The following is a 12,500-nucleotide window of genomic DNA, read 5'->3' as shown; positions in this document are numbered from 1 at the left end:
TAGGAAGTGCCGTGTGGTGGGGCCGGGAGGACCGCTCCTCCTGCGTCGGACCCGAGTCATAGGAAGTGCCGTGTTGCGCTGGTGGGGCCGTGCCCGCCAACAGCCTTCAGTGGTCGGATACCACGTTTGCAAGCTCCCCGCTGGAATGGGGACTTAGAAGAAATGAGGGGAAAATTCCCCCGGAGCTCCGTGCCTGAGGGCGGGCTGTGAGCCGCGCCGCGTCCGCCAACAGCCTTCCATGGTCGGACACCATTGTTCGCAAGTTGCCCGCTGGAATGGGCACATAGAAGAAATTTCGAGGATAACATCCACCAGAGCGCCAGGGCGGCCGTTATTGCAGTATGCGTCCGCCTGGCAGCTCTCTTCCGCGGGAACCATTGGGCAATTTCTTTCACGGAGGTGGACATAGAAGAATTTTTGTTTCTAAAAACGTGGTTCCTAAAAATGTGCCCCAGGTGTTTTGGAAAACCCGGGTAAACCTGGGAAGTAGGCAAATGACCCTCTGACTAGGGGGAAAAACGTTTGCCTACTGCAGCGCCCCTAATGCAATTCGGCGGAACTGCAACGCCCCTGGTCGCCTAAACGCTACCCCTGGTCGCCTAAACCTCACCCCTGGTCGCCTAAACCTCACCCCTGGTCGCCTAAACCTCACCCCTGGTCGCCTAAAAGTCACCCCTGGTCGCCTAAATTGTCAACCCCTGGTCACCTAAATTGTCAACCCCTGGTCGCCTAAAGGGGACTTAGAAGAAATGAGGGGGCAAATTCCCCCGGAGCTCCGTGCCTGAGGGCGGGCTGTGAGCCGCGCCGCGTCCGCCAACAGCCTTCAGTGGTCGGATACAATGTTTGAAAGGTCCCCGCTGGAAAGGGGACTTAGAAGAAATGAGGCAAATTTCCCCGGAGCTCCGTGCCTGAGGGCGGGCTGTGAGCCGCGCCGCGTCCGCCAACAGCCTTCAGTGGTCGGATACAATGTTTGAAAGGTCCCCGCTGGAAAGGGGACTTAGAAGAAATGAGGCAAATTTCCCCGGAGCTCCGTGCCTGAGTGCGGGCTGTGAGCCGCGCCGCGCCCGCCAACAGCCTTCAGTGGTCGGATACAATGTTTGAAAGTTCCCCGCTGGAAAGGGGACTTAGAAGAAATGAGGCAAATTTCCCCGGAGCTCCGTGCCTGAGGGCGGGCTGTGAGCCGCGCCGCGTCCGCCAACAGCCTTCAGTGGTCGGATACAATGTTTGAAAGGTCCCCGCTGGAAAGGGGACTTAGAAGAAATGAGGCAAATTTCCCCGGAGCTCCGTGCCTGAGGGCGGGCTGTGAGCCGCGCCGCGCCCGCCAACAGCCTTCAGTGGTCGGATACAATGTTTCAAAGTTCCCCGCTGGAAAGGGGACTTAGAAGAAATGAGGCAAATTCACCCGGAGCTCCGTGCCCGAGGGCCGGCTATGAGCCGCGCCGTGCCCGCCAACAGCCTTCCACGGTCGGATACAATGTTTCAAAGTTCCCCGCTGGAAAGGGGACTTAGAAGGAATTTGTCAAATTCACCCGGAGCTCCGTGCCTGAGGGCCGGCTATGAGCCGCGCCGTGCCCGCCAACAGCCTTCCTTTGGTCGGATACAATGTTTCAAAGTTCCCCGCTGGAAAGGGGACTTAGAAGAAATGAGGCAAATTTCACCGGAGCTCCGTGCCTGAGGGCGGGCTGTGAGCCGCGCCGCGCCCGCCAACAGCCTTCCTTTGGTCGGATACAATGTTTGAAAGTTCCCCGCTGGAAAGGGGACTTAGAAGAAATGAGGCAAATTTCCCCGGAGCTCCGTGCCTGATGGCGGGCTGTGAGCCGCGCCGCGCCCGCCAACAGCCTTCAGTGGTCGGATACAATGTTTGAAAGTTCCCCGCTGGAAAGGGGACTTAGAAGAATTGAGTAAAATTCACCCGGAGCTCCGTGCCCGAGGGCCGGCTATGAGCCGCGCCGCGCCCGCCAACAGCCTTCCTTTGGTCGGATACAATGTTTCAAAGTTCCCCGCTGGAAAGGGGACTTAGAAGAAATTTGTGAAAATTCACCCGGAGCTCCGTGCCTGAGGGCCGGCTATGAGCCGCGCCGTGCCCGCCAACAGCCTTCCACGGTCGGATACAATGTTTCAAAGTTCCCCGCTGGAAAGGGGACTTAGAAGAAATTTGTGAAAATTCACCCGGAGCTCCGTGCCCGAGGGCCGGCTATGAGCCCCGCCGTGCCCGCCAACAGCCTTCCACGGTCGGATACAATGTTTCAAAGTTCCCCGCTGGAAAGGGGACTTAGAAGAAATTTGTGAAAATTCACCCGGAGCTCCGTGCCTGAGGGCCGGCTATGAGCCGCGCCGTGCCCGCCAACAGCCTTCCTTTGGTCGGATACAATGTTTCAAAGTTCCCCGCTGGAAAGGGGACTTAGAAGAAATTTGTAAAATTCACCCGGAGCTCCGTGCCCGAGGGCCGGCTATGAGCCCCGCCGTGCCCGCCAACAGCCTTCCACGGTCGGATACAATGTTTCAAAGTTCCCCGCTGGAAAGGGGACTTAGAAGAAATTTGTAAAATTCACCCGGAGCTCCGTGCCTGAGGGCCGGCTATGAGCCGCGCCGTGCCCGCCAACAGCCTTCCACGGTCGGATACAATGTTTCAAAGTTCCCCGCTGGAAAGGGGACTTAGAAGAAATTTGTGAAAATTCACCCGGAGCTCCGTGCCCGAGGGCCGGCTATGAGCCGCGCCGTGCCCGCCAACAGCCTTCCACGGTCGGATACAATGTTTCAAAGTTCCCCGCTGGAAAGGGGACTTAGAAGAAATTTGTGAAAATTCACCCGGAGCTCCGTGCCTGAGGGCCGGCTATGAGCCGCGCCGTGCCCGCCAACAGCCTTCCACGGTCGGATACAATGTTTCAAAGTTCCCCGCTGGAAAGGGGACTTAGAAGAAATTTGTGAAAATTCACCCGGAGCTCCGTGCCCGAGGGCCGGCTATGAGCCGCGCCGTGCCCGCCAACAGCCTTCCACGGTCGGATACAATGTTTCAAAGTTCCCCGCTGGAAAGGGGACTTAGAAGAAATTTGTGAAAATTCACCCGGAGCTCCGTGCCTGAGGGCCGGCTATGAGCCGCGCCGTGCCCGCCAACAGCCTTCCACGGTCGGATACAATGTTTCAAAGTTCCCCGCTGGAAAGGGGACTTAGAAGAATTGAGTAAAATTCACCCGGAGCTCCGTGCCCGAGGGCCGGCTATGAGCCGCGCCGTGCCCGCCAACAGCCTTCCACGGTCGGATACAATGTTTCAAAGTTCCCCGCTGGAAAGGGGACTTAGAAGAAATGAGGCAAATTCACCCGGAGCTCCGTGCCCGAGGGCCGGCTATGAGCCGCGCCGTGCCCGCCAACAGCCTTCCACGGTCGGATACAATGTTTCAAAGTTCCCCGCTGGAAAGGGGACTTAGAAGAAATGAGGCAAATTCACCCGGAGCTCCGTGCCCGAGGGCCGGCTATGAGCCGCGCCGTGCCCGCCAACAGCCTTCAGTGGTCGGATACAATGTTTCAAAGTTCCCCGCTGGAAAGGGGACTTAGAAGAAATGAGGCAAATTCCCCCGGAGCTCCGTGCTCGAGGGCCGGCTATGAGCCGCGCCGTGCCCGCCAACAGCCTTCCTTTGGTCGGATACAATGTTTCAAAGTTCCCCGCTGGAAAGGGGACTTAGAAGAAATGAGGCAAATTCCCCCGGAGCTCCGTGCTCGAGGGCCGGCTATGAGCCGCGCCGTGCCCGCCAACAGCCTTCCTTTGGTCGGATACAATGTTTCAAAGTTCCCCGCTGGAAAGGGGACTTAGAAGAAATGAGGCAAATTCCCCCGGAGCTCCGTGCTCGAGGGCCGGCTATGAGCCGCGCCGTGCCCGCCAACAGCCTTCCTTTGGTCGGATACAATGTTTCAAAGTTCCCCGCTGGAAAGGGGACTTAGAAGAATTGAGCAAATTTCACCGGAGCTCCGTGCCTGAGGGCGGGCTGTGAGCCGCGCCGCGCCCGCCAACAGCCTTCCTTTGGTCGGATACAATGTTTGAAAGTTCCCCGCTGGAAAGGGGACTTAGAAGAAATGAGGCAAATTTCCCCGGAGCTCCGTGCCTGATGGCGGGCTGTGAGCCGCGCCGCGCCCGCCAACAGCCTTCAGTGGTCGGATACAATGTTTGAAAGTTCCCCGCTGGAAAGGGGACTTAGAAGAAATGAGGCAAATTCCCCCGGAGCTCCGTGCTCGAGGGCCGGCTATGAGCCGCGCCGTGCCCGCCAACAGCCTTCCTTTGGTCGGATACAATGTTTCAAAGTTCCCCGCTGGAAAGGGGACTTAGAAGAAATGAGGCAAATTCCCCCGGAGCTCCGTGCTCGAGGGCCGGCTATGAGCCGCGCCGTGCCCGCCAACAGCCTTCCTTTGGTCGGATACAATGTTTCAAAGTTCCCCGCTGGAAAGGGGACTTAGAAGAAATGAGGCAAATTCCCCCGGAGCTCCGTGCTCGAGGGCCGGCTATGAGCCGCGCCGTGCCCGCCAACAGCCTTCCTTTGGTCGGATACAATGTTTCAAAGTTCCCCGCTGGAAAGGGGACTTAGAAGAATTGAGCAAATTTCACCGGAGCTCCGTGCCCGAGGGCCGGCTATGAGCCGCGCCGCGCCCGCCAACAGCCTTCCTTTGGTCGGATACAATGTTTCAAAGTTCCCCGCTGGAAAGGGGACTTAGAAGAAATTTGTGAAAATTCACCCGGAGCTCCGTGCCTGAGGGCCGGCTATGAGCCGCGCCGTGCCCGCCAACAGCCTTCCACGGTCGGATACAATGTTTCAAAGTTCCCCGCTGGAAAGGGGACTTAGAAGAAATTTGTAAAATTCACCCGGAGCTCCGTGCCCGAGGGCCGGCTATGAGCCCCGCCGTGCCCGCCAACAGCCTTCCACGGTCGGATACAATGTTTCAAAGTTCCCCGCTGGAAAGGGGACTTAGAAGAAATTTGTAAAATTCACCCGGAGCTCCGTGCCTGAGGGCCGGCTATGAGCCGCGCCGTGCCCGCCAACAGCCTTCCACGGTCGGATACAATGTTTCAAAGTTCCCCGCTGGAAAGGGGACTTAGAAGAAATTTGTGAAAATTCACCCGGAGCTCCGTGCCCGAGGGCCGGCTATGAGCCGCGCCGTGCCCGCCAACAGCCTTCCACGGTCGGATACAATGTTTCAAAGTTCCCCGCTGGAAAGGGGACTTAGAAGAAATTTGTGAAAATTCACCCGGAGCTCCGTGCCTGAGGGCCGGCTATGAGCCGCGCCGTGCCCGCCAACAGCCTTCCACGGTCGGATACAATGTTTCAAAGTTCCCCGCTGGAAAGGGGACTTAGAAGAAATTTGTGAAAATTCACCCGGAGCTCCGTGCCCGAGGGCCGGCTATGAGCCGCGCCGTGCCCGCCAACAGCCTTCCACGGTCGGATACAATGTTTCAAAGTTCCCCGCTGGAAAGGGGACTTAGAAGAAATTTGTGAAAATTCACCCGGAGCTCCGTGCCTGAGGGCCGGCTATGAGCCGCGCCGTGCCCGCCAACAGCCTTCCACGGTCGGATACAATGTTTCAAAGTTCCCCGCTGGAAAGGGGACTTAGAAGAATTGAGTAAAATTCACCCGGAGCTCCGTGCCCGAGGGCCGGCTATGAGCCGCGCCGTGCCCGCCAACAGCCTTCCACGGTCGGATACAATGTTTCAAAGTTCCCCGCTGGAAAGGGGACTTAGAAGAAATGAGGCAAATTCACCCGGAGCTCCGTGCCCGAGGGCCGGCTATGAGCCGCGCCGTGCCCGCCAACAGCCTTCCACGGTCGGATACAATGTTTCAAAGTTCCCCGCTGGAAAGGGGACTTAGAAGAAATGAGGCAAATTCACCCGGAGCTCCGTGCCCGAGGGCCGGCTATGAGCCGCGCCGTGCCCGCCAACAGCCTTCAGTGGTCGGATACAATGTTTCAAAGTTCCCCGCTGGAAAGGGGACTTAGAAGAAATGAGGCAAATTCCCCCGGAGCTCCGTGCTCGAGGGCCGGCTATGAGCCGCGCCGTGCCCGCCAACAGCCTTCCTTTGGTCGGATACAATGTTTCAAAGTTCCCCGCTGGAAAGGGGACTTAGAAGAAATGAGGCAAATTCCCCCGGAGCTCCGTGCTCGAGGGCCGGCTATGAGCCGCGCCGTGCCCGCCAACAGCCTTCCTTTGGTCGGATACAATGTTTCAAAGTTCCCCGCTGGAAAGGGGACTTAGAAGAAATGAGGCAAATTCCCCCGGAGCTCCGTGCTCGAGGGCCGGCTATGAGCCGCGCCGTGCCCGCCAACAGCCTTCCTTTGGTCGGATACAATGTTTCAAAGTTCCCCGCTGGAAAGGGGACTTAGAAGAATTGAGCAAATTTCACCGGAGCTCCGTGCCTGAGGGCGGGCTGTGAGCCGCGCCGCGCCCGCCAACAGCCTTCCTTTGGTCGGATACAATGTTTGAAAGTTCCCCGCTGGAAAGGGGACTTAGAAGAAATGAGGCAAATTTCCCCGGAGCTCCGTGCCTGATGGCGGGCTGTGAGCCGCGCCGCGCCCGCCAACAGCCTTCAGTGGTCGGATACAATGTTTGAAAGTTCCCCGCTGGAAAGGGGACTTAGAAGAATTGAGTAAAATTCACCCGGAGCTCCGTGCCCGAGGGCCGGCTATGAGCCGCGCCGCGCCCGCCAACAGCCTTCCTTTGGTCGGATACAATGTTTCAAAGTTCCCCGCTGGAAAGGGGACTTAGAAGAAATTTGTGAAAATTCACCCGGAGCTCCGTGCCTGAGGGCCGGCTATGAGCCGCGCCGTGCCCGCCAACAGCCTTCCACGGTCGGATACAATGTTTCAAAGTTCCCCGCTGGAAAGGGGACTTAGAAGAAATTTGTGAAAATTCACCCGGAGCTCCGTGCCCGAGGGCCGGCTATGAGCCGCGCCGTGCCCGCCAACAGCCTTCCACGGTCGGATACAATGTTTCAAAGTTCCCCGCTGGAAAGGGGACTTAGAAGAAATTTGTGAAAATTCACCCGGAGCTCCGTGCCCGAGGGCCGGCTATGAGCCGCGCCGTGCCCGCCAACAGCCTTCCACGGTCGGATACAATGTTTCAAAGTTCCCCGCTGGAAAGGGGACTTAGAAGAAATTTGTGAAAATTCACCCGGAGCTCCGTGCCTGAGGGCCGGCTATGAGCCGCGCCGTGCCCGCCAACAGCCTTCCACGGTCGGATACAATGTTTCAAAGTTCCCCGCTGGAAAGGGGACTTAGAAGAAATTTGTAAAATTCACCCGGAGCTCCGTGCCCGAGGGCCGGCTATGAGCCGCGCCGTGCCCGCCAACAGCCTTCCACGGTCGGATACAATGTTTCAAAGTTCCCCGCTGGAAAGGGGACTTAGAAGAAATTTGTGAAAATTCACCCGGAGCTCCGTGCCCGAGGGCCGGCTATGAGCCGCGCCGTGCCCGCCAACAGCCTTCCACGGTCGGATACAATGTTTCAAAGTTCCCCGCTGGAAAGGGGACTTAGAAGAATTGAGTAAAATTCACCCGGAGCTCCGTGCCTGAGGGCCGGCTATGAGCCGCGCCGCGCCCGCCAACAGCCTTCCACGGTCGGATACAATGTTTCAAAGTTCCCCGCTGGAAAGGGGACTTAGAAGAAATTTGTGAAAATTCACCCGGAGCTCCGTGCCCGAGGGCCGGCTATGAGCCGCGCCGCGCCCGCCAACAGCTTTCCACGGTCGGATACAATGTTTCAAAGTTCCCCGCTGGAAAGGGGACTTAGAAGAAATTTGTGAAAATTCACCCGGAGCTCCGTGCCCGAGGGCCGGCTATGAGCCGCGCCGTGCCCGCCAACAGCCTTCCACGGTCGGATACAATGTTTCAAAGTTCCCCGCTGGAAAGAGGACTTAGAAGAAATTTGTGAAAATTCACCCGGAGCTCCGTGCCCGAGGGCCGGCTATGAGCCGCGCCGTGCCCGCCAACAGCCTTCCACGGTCGGATACAATGTTTCAAAGTTCCCCGCTGGAAAGGGGACTTAGAAGAAATTTGTGAAAATTCACCCGGAGCTCCGTGCCCGAGGGCCGGCTATGAGCCGCGCCGCGCCCGCCAACAGCCTTCCACGGTCGGATACAATGTTTCAAAGTTCCCCGCTGGAAAGGGGACTTAGAAGAAATTAGGCAACTTTCCCCGGAGCTCCATGCCTGAGTGCGGGCTGTTTGCCGCGCCGTGCCCGCCAACAGCCTTCAGTGGTCGGATACAATGTTTCAAAGTTCCCCGCTGGAAAGGGGACTTAGAAGAAATTATGAATATTTTTGTTTCTAAAAACGTGATCCCTGAAAATGTGCCCCAGGTGTTTTGGAAAACCCGGGTAAACCTGGGAAGTAGGCAAATGACCCTCTGACTAGGGGGGAAGAACGTTTGCCTACTGCAGCGCCCCTAATGCAATTCGGCGGAACTGCAACGCCCCTGGTCGCCTAAACGCTACCCCTGGTCGCCTAAAAGCTACCCCTGGTCGCCTAAAAGCTACCCCTGGTCGCCTAAAAGCTACCCCTGGTCGCCTAAACGCTACCCCTGGTCGCCTAAACGCTACCCCTGGTCGCCTAAACGCTTCCCCTGGTCACCTAAACGCTACCCCTGGTCGCCTAAACGCTACCCCTGGTCGCCTAACTGACCCCTCGTGTGTGGGGATCAACGTTTGCCTACTAGGGCGTCCTCCGGCGGCCTCTCGGCAGTACTGCAGGCCCATTTTAGCCGAGCCCATTGAAATGAATGGGGGAATTTTATACGTTTTTGCCTTTTTTTTCCCCCCTCGTTCTTTTTGTATTTATTCATTTATTTCAACTTTTACCGACTCAACCGCCCTCCGGCGTGCCCTCGGCGGTCCCGCAAGCCCAATTCGGCCGAGCCCATTGAAATGAATGGGGGAATTTTATACGTTTTTGCCTTTTTTCCCCCCCCCTCGTTCTTTTTGTATTTATTCATTTATTTCAACTTTTACCGACTCAACCGCCCTCCGGCGTGCCCTCGGCGGTCCCGCAAGCCCAATTCGGCCGAGCCCATTGAAATGAATGGGGGAATTTTATACGTTTTTGCCTTTTTTTCTCCCCCCCTCGTCCTTTTTGTATTTATTCATTTATTTCAACTTTTACCGACTCAACCGCCCTCCGGCGTGCCCTCGGCGGTCCCGCAAGCCCAATTCGGCCGAGCCCATTGAAATGAATGGGGGAATTTTATACGTTTTTGCCTTATTTCCCCCCCCCTCGTCCTTTTTGTATTTATTCATTTATTTCAACTTTTACCGACTCAACCGCCCTCCGGCGTGCCCTCGGCGGTCCCGCAAGCCCAATTCGGCCGAGCCCATTGAAATGAATGGGGGAATTTTATACGTTTTTGCCTTTTTTTTCCCCCCCTCGTCCTTTTTGTATTTATTCATTTATTTCAACTTTTACCGACTCAACCGCCCTCCGGCGTGCCCTCGGCGGTCCCGCAAGCCCAATTCGGCCGAGCCCATTGAAATGAATGGGGGAATTTTATACGTTTTTGCCTTATTTCCCCCCCCCTCGTCCTTTTTGTATTTATTCATTTATTTCAACTTTTACCGACTCAACCGCCCTCCGGCGTGCCCTCGGCGGTCCCGCAAGCCCAATTCGGCCGAGCCCATTGAAATGAATGGGGGAATTTTATACGTTTTTGCCTTATTTCCCCCCCCCCTCGTCCTTTTTGTATTTATTCATTTATTTCAACTTTTACCGACTCAACCGCCCTCCGGCGTGCCCTCGGCGGTCCCGCAAGCCCAATTCGGCCGAGCCCATTGAAATGAATGGGGGAATTTTATACGTTTTTGCCTTTTTTTTTCCCCCCTCGTCCTTTTTGTATTTATTCATTTATTTCAACTTTTACCGACTCAACCGCCCTCCGGCGTGCCCTCGGCGGTCCCGCAAGCCCAATTCGGCCGAGCCCATTGAAATGAATGGGGGAATTTTATACGTTTTTGCCTTTTTCCCCCCCCCCCTCGTTCTTTTTGTATTTATTCATTTATTTCAACTTTTACCGACTCAACCGCCCTCCGGCGTGCCCTCGGCGGTCCCGCAAGCCCAATTCGGCCGAGCCCATTGAAATGAATGGGGGAATTTTATACGTTTTTGCCTTTTTCCCCCCCCCCTCGTTCTTTTTGTATTTATTCATTTATTTCAACTTTTACCGACTCAACCGCCCTCCGGCGTGCCCTCGGCGGTCCCGCAAGCCCAATTCGGCCGAGCCCATTGAAATGAATGGGGGAATTTTATACGTTTTTGCCTTTTTTTCCCCCCCCCTCGTCCTTTTTGTATTTATTCATTTATTTCAACTTTTACCGACTCAACCGCCCTCCGGCGTGCCCTCGGCGGTCCCGCAAGCCCAATTCGGCCGAGCCCATTGAAATGAATGGGGGAATTTTATACGTTTTTGCCTTTTTTTTTCCCCCCTCGTCCTTTTTGTATTTATTTACTTATTTCAACCTTTACCGACTTAGGGGCCGCTTTGCACCGCCTGTGCCCGGGGAAGGTGCTCCTATTCGGGCCAAGTGTGACACACGCCCGCCCTCCTCCTCCGGAGCTTCCATTAGGGTAGACTTAGGGGCCGCTTGGCACCGCCTGTGCCCGGGGAAGGTGCTCATATTCGGCTTCACTGTCAGGCAGCATGCACTCCTCCTCCGGAGCTTCCATTTGGGCAAACTTAGGGGCCGCTTGGCACCGCCCGTGCCCGGGGAAGGTGCTCCTATTCGGGCCAAGTGTGACACACGCCCGCACTCCTCCTCCGGAGCTTCCATTTGGGCAAACTTAGGGGCCGCTTGGCACCGTCTGTGCCCGGGGAAGGTGCTCATATTCGGCTTCACTGTCAGGCAGCATGCACTCCTCCTCCGGAGCTTCCATTTGGGCAAACTTAGGGGCCGCTTGGCACCGCCTGTGCCCGGGGAAGGTGCTCATATTCGGCTTCACTGTCACACAGCGTGCACTCCTCCTCCGGAGCTTCCATTTGGGCAAACTTAGGGGCCGCTTGGCACCGTCTGTGCCCGGGGAAGGTGCTCATATTCGGGCCAAGTGTGACACACGCCCGCACTCCTCCTCCGGAGCTTCCATGAGGGTAGACTTAGGGGCCGCTTGGCACCGTCTGTGCCCGGGGAAGGTGCTCATATTCGGGCCAAGTGTGACACACGCCCGCACTCCTCCTCCGGAGCTTCCATAAGGGCAAACTTAGGGGCCGCTTGGCACCGTCTGTGCCCGGGGAAGGTGCTCCTATTCGGCTTCACTGTCACACAGCATGCACTCCTCCTCCGGAGCTTCCATAAGGGCAAACTTAGGGGCCGCTTGGCACCGTCTGTGCCCGGGGAAGGTGCTCCTATTCGGCTTCACTGTCACACAGCATGCACTCCTCCTCCGGAGCTTCCATAAGGGCAAACTTAGGGGCCGCTTGGCACCGTCTGTGCCCGGGGAAGGTGCTCCTATTCGGCTTCACTGTCACACAGCATGCACTCCTCCTCCGGAGCTTCCATGAGGGTAGACTTAGGGGCCGCTTGGCACCGCCTGTGCCCGGGGAAGGTGCTCATATTCGGCTTCACTGTCCGGAGCTTCCATTAGGGCAAACTTAGGGGCCACTTGGCACCGCCTGTGCCCGGGGAAGGTGCTCCTCTCCGGGCTAAGTGTGACACACGCCCGCACTCCTCCTCCGGAGCTTCCATTAGGGCAAACTTAGGGGCCGCTTGGCACCGCCTGTGCCCGGGGAAGGTGCTCATATTCGGCTTCACTGTCAGGCAGCATGCACTCCTCCTCCGGAGCTTCCATTTGGGCAAACTTAGGGGCCGCTTGGCACCGTCTGTGCCCGGGGAAGGTGCTCCTATTCGGGCCAAGTGTGACACACGCCCGCACTCCTCCTCCGGAGCTTCCATTAGGGCAAACTTAGGGGCCGCTTGGCACCGCCTGTGCACGGGGAAGGTGCTCCTATTCGGCTTCACTGTCACACAGCATGCACTCCTCCTCCGGAGCTTCCATAAGGGCAAACTTAGGGGCCGCTTGGCACCGTCTGTGCCCGGGGAAGGTGCTCCTATTCGGGCCAAGTGTGACACACGCCCGCACTCCTCCTCCGGAGCTTCCATAAGGGTAGACTTAGGGGCCGCTTGGCACCGTCTGTGCCCGGGGAAGGTGCTCCTATTCGGCTTCACTGTCACACAGCATGCACTCCTCCTCCGGAGCTTCCATAAGGGCAAACTTAGGGGCCGCTTGGCACCGTCTGTGCCCGGGGAAGGTGCTCCTATTCGGCTTCACTGTCAGGCACGCCCGCACTCCTCCTCCGGAGCTTCCATGAGGGTAGACTTAGGGGCCGCTTGGCACCGCCTGTGCCCGGGGAAGGTGCTCATAGTCGGCTTCACTGTCAGGCAGCATGCACTCCTCCTCCGGAGCTTCCATTTGGGCAAACTTAGGGGCCGCTTGGCACCGTCTGTGCCCGGGGAAGGTGCTCATATTCGGGCCAAGTGTGACACACGCC

The sequence above is a fragment of the Idiotropiscis lumnitzeri genome, unplaced genomic scaffold (genome assembly GCF_059441095.1).
Source record: "Idiotropiscis lumnitzeri isolate Australia: NSW breed Sydney's pygmy pipehorse unplaced genomic scaffold, RoL_Ilum_1.0 HiC_scaffold_382, whole genome shotgun sequence".
NCBI lineage: Eukaryota > Metazoa > Chordata > Actinopteri > Syngnathiformes > Syngnathidae > Idiotropiscis > Idiotropiscis lumnitzeri.
Note: the sequence above shows the minus strand (reverse complement) of the source record.